The following is a 6,257-nucleotide window of genomic DNA, read 5'->3' as shown; positions in this document are numbered from 1 at the left end:
TCACAGAATAGTGGGGGATAGATTGCTTATCCCTACCTTCCACCAATTGCCTCAAATGAGGACTTTCCCTGCTTAGGACAAATATAAACATACACAAGCATTTCCTCTTAAGGAGGACTTCAGACAGTTTGCCCGGCCCGGTAACAGCCGGGTCTCCAGACTACATGAAGTCAGAAGATTATACCTCAGTGGTAAGCAAGTTGCTTAAGCAAAGCAAAGCAAAAGTTCACAAGGAACTGAGCAACTAAAGTACCTGTGTAAATAGCTAACCAGTCAGTACACAATTCAAACAAACAATCAACAGTCAATATCACACAAACAGACAAATCCAATCAGACAACAATGAGCGATCCACGAACACAAGTGAATCCCCCATTAAGGCCTACAAAACACACAATTGTTAGCCAACAACAACAAATGGTTAAGCTCAAATGGAGGAGCATCATCACTCATGTAGATGCATTCTTGAACCTGAAATCACAATTCAAATGATAAGTCCAAACCACTAGGTCGAAGCCTAGGGTCAACAGAGGATAAAAAATCCAAAACAGAAGCTCAAACTCCACATGAAGCTCAATTAATCAAATACTAACATGTCCTAAAATTAAGGGAGCATGCAAAATTGAATTATTTCTAAGCCTAGGGGTAGAATAGTCATTTCACAGTTAGGGGTTAATTTTGAATTAAATTCTATTATGAGGCCCTAATTAGAATCAATTAAAATCTACACTAGATTTAACATTCTAAAAATTCCAAGAGATTATCTAATTCTAATATTTCTAAATGTTAATTTCTAATATTCTAAGCTAGTATCCTAATTAACTTTTTCTAATTATTAACAGTAACTAAACTATTAACCTATTAATCACACCTACTTATTTCTAGAAACTCTATTGGACTATACTAAACATTATGTTAAATCAACAAATTCTAATTCTAATTATTTCTAGAGATGCTTATAACAATGTCTAATTAAAATCTCTATCTAATTAACTCTAATATTTTCAGTTTTTTTTCTAAATCATTATCTAATATCCTACATACTTAATCCTAAAATCAACATTTCTGATTATCTGAATGCATTTGATTATTTATAATCCTAATTACCTAATCTTCCTGCTCACTAACATTATCTAATCCTAATTAGTCACTAAAAACACTCTGATCCTAATTGCAAGCTAATTATCAACACAGCCATAAAATGGACAATGGGCTTATGCTATGAATGGGGTGCGGGCCCGGATTGGAGGGTGTGAATGGGAAAATCTGCTCAGGTCTGAGTCCAAACAAGATCTTCAACCAGCTGAAACGAGAGACACACATGCAAAAAGAGAATTCCACAAAACGCACATGGAACAAAAGCCTGAGCCACCGTCGCGTTCTCCGTCATCCCGATCGCACCGTCATCGCGACTCTAGGAGGAAGAAGATGAATCCGAGTTGTGTCGTGGTAATCGCCATCGGTGATGACTCGGTCCAAGCGAAGAAAAAAACGATTACGATCAATGCGCGCTCTCATCCATATCTCGCGACAGCTCAATAATATTCAACAAGTGATTCGTTCTTTAATCAGTTACCGGATTCAAATTCGAATCGATCCATTATCGGTAAAGCTCGTGCCGTCAAATTCGACTCGATTCGTCTCCATATGAACAAACAGTAACAAGTGATATCTGAATCGAATTAGGGACTTACCGTATGAAGCGACGATTGAATCTTCAGTCAACTCTTCTTCTTCTTCCTTTCTTGGAGCGATTCCGGTGAGATGTTGATTGTTGACGGTGAAGGTGTCGTGAATCTGTCACGGTGGTTGAAGATTCTGCGAGGATGATCGAAGGTTGGTACAATGAATGTGGTTGAAGAACCGAGGTGGAAGAGGAGGTTGAAGTGGTGGCTTAGCTCTGCCGTGTGGAGCTTCGAATGATGAAGCTCCCACAACAATGGAGAATGAGCGTGTACTGAAGGTGAGGATTGAGTGCAGAAGCTTCTGGGAATCAGGGAAAAATCGTTCGAACCCAATGATTGGCAATGATTGCAGCTTATATAGCACAATCCCAAGGGTAAATTGGAGAATTAGGTATGAATCATCCAGCTGGCACCTGAGTGAACGAGAAGGTGAGTTTTGAATTAAGTCACGTGGTTTTTACCACGTTCACTCTCTAATCCCTTTGCTTTAAGTTCTTTGATCCAACTGTGGATAACTGTTATTGAACCAAACTGATTTGGACTGTTGCTTAACTTCCTGAACTGCTCTTTCATGAACTGTTTATTATTTTGAAACTCATTGCCTTGAACTGAACTGCTTTTTTTTGGATTAGATGTCTGTGTTGGTATGCTTAGACAACTTGCTCTGTTTCTGCAGGTTTTCTTGGTTTTGATCTCTTGGCTTTTCACGTGCCGTCTTGTTTTTTCAATTTTCTTTTGGCTTGGTGCTGCTGCGTGCCGCTCATGTTTCAGCTTTTGGTAGTTGAGTTTGGACTGCAGTCGTACAGTTGCCGTTGGATTGTGAAGTTTGTTGCATTTCGGTATTTCGCAGCTTGCACCTTGAACGTGTTGATGTTGCTTTAGTATGAGCTGTGTTTTGGACAGAGTTTGGCAAATGTTCTGCAGGCTCGTCATGTATGATGTAGCAGTATTAATGTGGACTTGTGCAATGGTTTTGTTGTACTGTGAGTTATCCAATACTCTGACTTAATTTTCCTTGCAGTTACAACTTCAATATGCTAAACCAGGTCAGTCCAGAATTCACTCTTGAGCTGATTATACCTTGCCCTGTTTTCTGTGTAATGGTGGAAACCCTGTTAACTGAACTTGATGATGGATACAATAAGTAATCTACTGCAAGACTGCCCTTTCTGGCTTGATCATTGATGTTGGATTGCAGGATGTTATTGGCTCGGTTTTTTGCATTAACTGCCTGACATGCTATGATGAGAGCCCTTTGTGGCATGTGAATGTTGTTGTTTGATGTTGTGTTTGTCTGTTGTAAATGCAGGTTGGCATTCCATGATAGAAACACATACTCACTCAAGGTCTGATTTGTTAGAATGAATTGCAACAAAGTGTTGCAAAATTCTGCAATACTTCATGACAGGCTGGATAATGGTAAGTGAGATACCCCTCCTGATTAGTTGTAATTTTATGTATTAATCCCTTGGTCATGACCATGGTTCTGTTCTGGTTTTGACTTGTGGTTCATTGTTTTGCTAGGTATGATGATAACTCGTTCAACAAAGTGACCACTGTTGGATTCAACTGTAAGTGAGATCCCCGTCCTGGCTTGGATTCTGCAGCATTGAATTGCTAGGTCTGTGGAATATTATAACTGGATTTAAGTGTCAACGGGCTACACTTGGTCTTTAACAGGGAGCTTTGTCTATTGCAGCGTATGGCTAGGGGGATGAGGAAACCGGCCATCACGAAGTGCATTGCCAACGGAATCAACAAATAGACTTGCAGGTCTGCCCTCAAGATCATATATACTTGACTTGTTAATAAGACCACCAGAGACAAATTGGAAGCTCCGGTACGGAAAGGTGGTTCACGAACCTGGTTATATGGTCCTGTTGGGAGATTCATGAGGCTGAGGTTGAAAGTTGCGGCCTGGAATATTAAACTGAACATCAGAGCCGGCTGGTTGCTTAAGCATGGTTGGCTGAAAATTATCCATGGAGTTTAAGGCCTGTCCCGAATGAAGTGCAGGTGCAGCTCCATGATTCCTGAGAAGCGCTGAAGAGTTTGCTGCAGAAAGAGGCTGATTTGGACCTGTTGGATGTTGCCTCTTATCATGACCTGAATTGGATTTTTTTAATTGCAGGTCCCATCTCTACTTGACAGTGTGCCAACTGGTTTATGCGCAGGCTGCTGCAGGATGATGGCATGATGGTGACATTGAGTCTCAAACCAAACTCACGAGCATCCTTTCCTTCAACTGGCCAATGTAAGTGTAGTATCAAATCATGTGACTGTGAAGCTTGGTTTTGGTGCACGCAAGTCCCTGTTAGCAGTGCAGCATCATGGTTGGCAAAAATCACAAGACCAAGTCATGGCAAGGTACACATGGAGTTGAAAATGAGACAAGCTACTTGGACATGAAGATACAAAGTCAAACCCATCAAAAACGACTCTTGGATGATAAATCACGGGAAAAGAGCTAGATTAGGCCCTAGATGGTTAAAAATGGATGAGTTGACTTTGGTCAAAGTTGACCAAAAAGTCAACCGTTGACCAAAGTCAACAATTGGTTAAAGCTTATTATTTTTTTTTGTATTTTCCCCAATGCTTGTACATTTGTGATGAATTGTAAGTGATTGTGAATGACTGTGAGATTATGACTTGATCTTGACACTTGAAATTAATTCTTGAACATGAATGGATACTTGTGATTATCATGAATCAAAACTTGACCTTGTAGTGGATTAATTAAAACCTGACATGGAATGCCTTACATGACAGGGCCAATGAACTCTTCACAGATGAATCACAGGAATCAAAACTTGAGTGAATGACGAGGCTTGAATGTGCATAGGTCATGACTTAAGGGTTTGGGTTGACTTTGGTCAAAGTTGACCAAAAAGTCAACCGTTGGTCAAAAAGTCAACTATTGGTTAACACACCTCTCTTTGCATTCTTTCATGTAACGGACCCGTCATGATCATGTAATGAATGGAATTTCTTCACCTGAATGAACTAGGAACAAGAAGTTGCTGAATGCCATTTAACCAAACAAGGAGATCAAGCATCTTGAATGATGATGTACCAGCCGAACTAAGATTAGGAAGCCACAATATAGGAGTTTGACCCGATTAGGGTATGGAACCATGACCAAGTAAAGGCCTTTAAAACAGAGTCTTGGCACCTCCAGAAACCACCATTGACACCAGATTTAATCATAATACCCAAACATCTCCACACTAGGCTTCGATTGGGGCCACCCCGAATTCACTAAGAAATCCTAGTTGCCACTAGGTGTAAACATAAAGCTCTGAATTCAAGTCAATACCATCTTGTGTTGAACCTTGCTTATGTAGATGAAATGCATGCTTATGATGATATGCAAATGTTACTAACCTAGAAATGAAATGAATGTACAAAATGGTAGGGTGCAAATTTGAGGTGCTACAGCTGCCCCTATTCAATCAACTGGGAACCCGAATGGATGAGAGCAACGGCTGTCAGACTTTCAGGGTAAACAGGGATTGAATACCGAGTACCGTAGAAATTTGCACACTGTTGGGACTTATTTCTCTATTTTCCTTTTTTCCGAGGTACAACCACATCCAGACATCGACACACGATGAATGGGATCAGAAATCATCTCAACTAGATGCCAACGGACAACTAGGAAAAACTCAACGTTTACCAAGACCAACGGAGAGGTACGTCAACTCTACTGGGACGACCAGGAAAGGATACAACCACACGTCAGCGGACGTAGCGGGAAAAACTCAACGTTTACCGAAACCAACGGAGAGGTAAATCCACGTGGGGATAGGTACAACTAGACGTCATAGGACGCATAGGGAAAAACTCAGCGTTTATCGAAACCAACGGGGAGGTAAATCAACTGGGGACGACCAGGACAACTCGACCAGACGTCATAGGACGAAAGGGAGACTCAACGTTTATCGACACCAACGGAGAAGGAGAAAACTCAACCAGACATCATAGGATGAAAGGGAGACTCAACGTTTATCGACACCAACGGAGAAGGAGAAAACTCAACCAGACATCATAGGATGAAAGGGAGACTCGACCAGACGTCATCGGACGAAAGGGAGAAGGAGAAAGCCACTTCACGAGGGAAAGGCATCACAACCGGAAACCGAATAGGACGTCTACTGGGAATTCTGGCTGGGAATCAACCAGACATTAACGAATGACTGGGAAGAGGGTATACAATCAAACGTTCGCGGACGAATGAGAAAAACACAACGTTTATCGAAACCAACGCGGAGGTAGATCCACTGGGGGAAGGATACAACCAGACGTCATCGGACGACTAGGAAAAACTCGACGTTTATCGACACCAACGGAGAGGAGGAATATTTTGAGGGGAATCATCTGGCATTACCAAATGATCTGCGGGGAATAATCAACTATACGCCATAGGACGTGCAGGAAAAACTCGACGTTTATCGACACCAACGGAGAGGAGGAAACTTCTGGGGACGACCCTGTGGGGAAAGATATCAACTATACGCCAACGGACGCATAGGAAAAACTCGACGTTTATCGACACCAACGGAGAGGAGGACT

The 6,257-nt window shown here is 41.5% G+C and overlaps 1 long non-coding RNA gene across 1 annotated transcript; it reads left to right on the top strand.

The window, feature by feature from the left end:
- The first annotated feature begins 1,916 nt into the window (after positions 1–1,916).
- Positions 1,917–4,268, top strand: LOC127122211 (uncharacterized). The gene is made up of 3 exons (XR_007803512.1): positions 1,917–2,114; positions 2,362–3,104; positions 3,210–4,268. It is a non-coding gene; the product is annotated as an uncharacterized LOC127122211 (long non-coding RNA).
- Positions 4,269–6,257: the final 1,989 nt, after the last annotated feature.

Source organism: Lathyrus oleraceus, chromosome 1 (genome assembly GCF_024323335.1).
Source record: "Lathyrus oleraceus cultivar Zhongwan6 chromosome 1, CAAS_Psat_ZW6_1.0, whole genome shotgun sequence".
Lineage (NCBI taxonomy): Eukaryota > Viridiplantae > Streptophyta > Magnoliopsida > Fabales > Fabaceae > Lathyrus > Lathyrus oleraceus.
Note: the sequence above shows the minus strand (reverse complement) of the source record. Positions and strands in the feature narration are given on the sequence as shown.